Source organism: Lathyrus oleraceus, chromosome 3 (assembly GCF_024323335.1).
Source record: "Lathyrus oleraceus cultivar Zhongwan6 chromosome 3, CAAS_Psat_ZW6_1.0, whole genome shotgun sequence".
Taxonomy (NCBI): Eukaryota; Viridiplantae; Streptophyta; class Magnoliopsida; order Fabales; family Fabaceae; genus Lathyrus; species Lathyrus oleraceus.
Genome location: NC_066581.1, coordinates 33,693,755 through 33,699,043, shown reverse-complemented (window position 1 = coordinate 33,699,043; position 5,289 = coordinate 33,693,755).

Sequence of the window (5,289 nt, the reverse complement as noted above, 5' to 3'; positions counted from 1 at the left end):
GAAGAAGGATGACCCTGTTAGGTTGGAGCAGATTGGAAGAGCTTGGAAGTCCATTGGTGTCAGAGATGGATCCGTCTTAGGGAAGAAGTTTGCCATAGCCATGCCTGATTACACTGATTGGGTAAAGAAGAGAGTGGAAACTTTGTTGCTACCCTACGATAGGATGGAACCGTTGCAAGAGCAACCACCCTTGATTCTTGCTGATAGTGTGCCTGCTGAGCACTATAAGCAAGCTCTGATGGAGAGTCGTCGGTTGAGGGAGAAGGAGCAAGACACCCATATAGAGTTGTACAAAGCTAAAGCTGATAGGTTGCACATGGCCCATCAACTCAGGGAAGTGCAAGGAGAAGATGCTAGCAGAGCAAGGAGCAAGAAGAGATCATATGAGGAGATAGAGTCTATGTTGGATGAGGAGCATAGGGAGCGCTTGAGACTGCAGAGAGCAGAAGCCAACTATCAGAAGAAGATCAGAGACCTAGAGAAGCAACTCAGAGACAAAGACGCTCAGTTGAAGAAGGAGATGGAGTTGAGACAGAAATCAGAGGACTATCTTGGAGGAGAAGTCTTGGAGCTCAGAAGACAGTTGAAGGAGAAGATCACCCCTCTACCAGAATGTTCAGAATGCACACTGTTGATAGACCAGTGCCATTACCTGAAGACCCTCATTCCAGAAGACCGTCTGTCTTAGTTTGTATCTTCGTTTGTGTTTTGTTGAGAATCACCTCCAGGCTTGTTGGATGGGATTCATTTGTTTGTACTCCGTCTTTGGATCTTCATTGTTGAGAATCACCTCCAGGCTTGTTGGATGGGATTCATTTCTTTGTACTCTGTTTATGCGAATTTTCTGTTGACTCGGTGGTATTGACCTTTTTACCCTTATGTATGGATAAGGTTGTCAGTATTTCCCTGTTGTTCTCATTTTCCTTGTATCTGTTTGTTCTCTTGTTGCTGCAGGTTGCCATCTTTTCAGGATGGGTCAGGCTCTTTGAATGCCTGAGAGATGAACATATCATGTGCATCATACGCATCATTAGCATCATACTCATATCATTTTGCATAACAGGTGTTCTTGGTCGTGACTTCTCACTCTGGTTCCTGTTTTAGGCAGGATAGCTGATCAACGTCCGCACCGCTACTCAACAAGACTGAATCAACAGAGAAGTATGGATCAATTTCAAGCTGAGTTGGCTGAGATGAAGGCTAGCATGGCCCAGTTTATGAATATGATGCAAGGGGTTGCACAAGGTCAAGAAGAACTCCGAGCCATGGTTCAGAGACAAGAGGCTGCAAATCCACCGATCAACCATGCTCCGCCAGAGGGAGGCCCGGTCAATGATAACAATGTTGCTGCTGCTGTACCCGTCAACAACTATGCTGTAGGTGATGAGTTGGGGGGTATTCGAATCAACGGTCAACCTATTGCTCCAGATGCCGCTAATGCCAGAGTAGTCCGTGCCCCGGCCCGTAATCCTGTTCCGATTGTTGACAGACAAGAGGATATGTTCTCTCTGCTCAGTGAAGACGAAGACGTTCTGGGAAGGGTTAATGAGAGAGACCGCAAAGTTGAGGCTCTTGCTGAGAAGATCCGTGCTATGGAATGTCAGAATTCTCTCGGTTTTGATGTTACCAATATGGGGTTGGTGGAAGGTTTGAGAATCCCTCACAAGTTCAAAGCACCATCCTTCGATAAATACAACGGTACTTCTTGCCCTCGCACCCATGTGCAGGCTTATTATCGAAAAATCTCTGCGTATACCGATGATGAAAAGATGTGGATGTATTTTTTCCAAGATAGTCTATCTGGGGCTTCTTTGGACTGGTACATGGAATTGAAGAGAGATTCGATCCGATGCTGGAGAGATCTGGGTGAGGCCTTTTTGAGGCAATACAAACACAACATGGACATGGCACCGAGCCGGACTCAGCTGCAGAGTCTTTGTCAGAAATCCAATGAGAGCTTCAAGGAGTACGCCCAGAGGTGGCGTGAACTGGCTGCTAGAGTTCAACCCCCTATGCTGGAGAGGGAGTTGACAGATATGTTTATCGGTACTCTTCAAGGTGTGTTTATGGACCGGATGGGGAGCTGCCCATTCGGTAGTTTTTCTGATGTTGTCATTTGTGGAGAGAGGACTGAGAGCTTGATCAAAACTGGGAAGATCCAAGATGCTGGTTCCTCTTCTTCTAAGAAGCCATTTGCTGGGGCACCTCGTCGAAGAGAGGGTGAAACTAATGCTGTTCAACACCGCAGAGACCAGAACAGAATTGAATACCGTCAAGCCGCTGCAGTGACCATTCCGGCACCTCAACCTCGTCAGCAACAACAACAAAGAGTTCAACAACCGCAACAACAACAACAACAACAACGTCCGTATCAGCCCAAACAAAAGATGCCTGATCGACGTTTTGATTCGATACCCATGTCGTACGCCGAGCTGCTGCCCGAATTACTCAGGTTGGGGATGGTTGAGTTGCGTACAATGGCTCCGCCTACAGTATTGCCTCCTGGGTACGACGCCAACGTCCGTTGTGACTTTCACTCTGGGGCACCAGGACATCATACTGAGAAGTGTCGGGCTCTCCAGCACAAGGTCCAAGATTTGATCGATGCCAAGGCAATCAACTTCGCTCCAGTGCCTAATGTCGTCAACAACCCTATGCCTCAGCATGGTGGGCATAGAGTGAACAATATTGAGGGGAAAGAAGCTGAAGATCTGGTTGTTAGTGTTGATGATGTTCAGACTTCTCTGCTAGTTGTGAAGGGCCGTCTGCTGAATGGGGGTGTCTACTCGGGTTGTGATGAGGATTGTTTGGGCTGTGCAGAGTCTGAGAATGGTTGCGACCAGTTAAGGGCCGATATCCAGGGTATGATGGATGAGGGTTGTTTGCAATTCAGTAGGGCTGTAAAAGATCGTGGAACAATGTCAACTATCACCATTTACTTTAAACCGTCTGAAGAATGTGGACAAAGGGTCGTTAGTGCACCTGCAACGAATGGTACCCCAGTTACCATTCCCGTGCCAGTAACCATCAGTGCTCCAACTACTATCGCCGCGTCTGGAAGAAGGGCTGTTGAGAACAGTAGAGCCGTGCCGTGGAAGTATGATAATGCTCATCGCAGTTACAGAAGGGCTGAAAGTCAGACAAGACCAATGAATCAAACTCCAGTGACAATTGGTTTACCGAATAGAGTTCCTGCAACTGTTGGTTCGGCTGTGGATAATGTAGGGGGTCCAGGAGGTTTTACCAGAAGCGGTCGTCTGTTCGCACCACAGCCTTTGAGGGACAATAATGCTGAGGCTCTCGCCAGAGCAAAGGGTAAGCAAGCTATGGTTGAGGAAGAACCTGTCCAGAAGGAAGCGCCCGAGGGGTCATTTGAGAAGGACGTGGAGGAGTTTATGAAGATAATCAAGAAGAGTGACTACAAGATTGTAGATCAGTTGAATCAAACTCCGTCCAAGATTTCTATACTTTCGCTGTTGATGTGCTCTGAGGCACACCGTAATGCATTGCTGAAGATGTTGAATCTGGCTTATGTGCCTCAGGAGATTTCTGTTAATCAGCTAGAGGGTGTGATGGCCAATGTGAGCACCAGGCATGGTGTAGGATTCACCAACCTGGACTTACCGCCTGAAGGGCGGAACCATAACAAAGCCTTGCACATCACCATGGAGTGCAAGGGGGCAGTGTTGTCTCACGTATTGGTAGACACCGGGTCGTCGCTGAATGTGCTGCCTAGGCAGATTCTGAAGAAGATTGATGCGGAAGGGTTTGTGCTTACTCCCAGTGACCTGATCGTTCGTGCTTTCGACGGTTCCAAACGTTCTGTGTGTGGGGAAGTTACCTTGCCTGTGAAGATAGGTCCTGAGGTATTCAATATCATCTTCTATGTTATGGACATCCAGCCCGCCTATAGTTGTTTATTGGGGCGTCCATGGATTCATGCAGCAGGGGCAGTCTCGTCGACTCTCCATCAAAAACTCAAGTATGTCTGGAACGGTCAGATTGTGACTGTGTGCGGTGAAGAAGAGATTCTGGTAAGTCATCTATCCTCGTTCAAATATGTTGAGGTGGATGGCGAGATCCACGAGACCTTATGCCAGGCGTTTGAGACTGTGGCTCTTGAGAAAGTGGCGTACGCTAAGCAGAGGAAGCCAGGTGCTTCAATTACTTCTTACAAGCAGGCTAAGGAGGTTGTTGATTCTGGCAAAGCTGAAGGCTGGGGCAAGATGGTGGATTTTCCTGTCAAAGAAGACAAATTTGGCGTTGGTTATGAGCCTCTCCAAGTAGAGCAGAATGGTCAAGCGGGTCCGAGTACCTTTACCAGCGCTGGGCTGATGAATCATGGCGATGTCTCTGCAACCGGTAGTGAAGACTGTGACAGTGATTGTGATCTGGACAACTGGGTTCGCCCGTGTGCACCAGGGGGGTCTATCAACAACTGGACGGCTGAAGAAGTGGTTCAAGTTACTCTTCTGACAGAGTAATTTTCTGTTGTTTTGTCATTTTTGCATGAAAATCCTACGTTCTGCCCAAGGCGTAGTGATTCATTGTAGGGCCTCATCATGTTTTAAATGATTATCATTAATGAAGGACATTTTTTGAACAAACTTTGTGATCCCTGTCTTTCTATTTTTTGTTTTCATTTTCTTTTTCAAAAACAATAAAAATGGCAATGTTTTTGTTTTTTGTGACTTTTTTGAACTCTTTTTCTAAAACAAAGCATTAAACATGCAGAAGCGATCTTATGGCATTCACTATGAACAGTTCTGTTATGGCTCAGTATGATTTCGACAATCCCATCTACCAAGCTGAAGAGGAGAGTGAGGAAGACGGTGAACTCCCTGCAGAATTGGTCAGATTGCTGAAGCAGGAGGAAAGGGTCATCCAACCTCATCAGGAGGATTTGGAAGTTGTTAATTTGGGTACTGAGGACGCCAAAAGAGAAATCAAGATTGGGGCTGCTTTAGAGGACTCTGTCAAGAGGAGGCTGATTGAGATGCTGAGAGAATATGTGGAGGTATTCGCCTGGTCATATCAAGATATGCCTGGTTTGGATACAGACATTGTGGTGCACCGATTACCTCTCAGAGAAGGATGTCCTTCGGTCAAGCAGAAGCTTCGTAGAACGAGTCCTGACATGGCAACTAAGATCAAGGAAGAGGTTCAGAAGCAGTGGGATGCAGGTTTTTTGGCCGTTACAAGTTATCCCCCATGGGTGGCCAACATCGTTCCTGTGCCGAAGAAGGATGGCAAAGTCAGAATGTGTGTCGATTACCGGGATTTGAATAG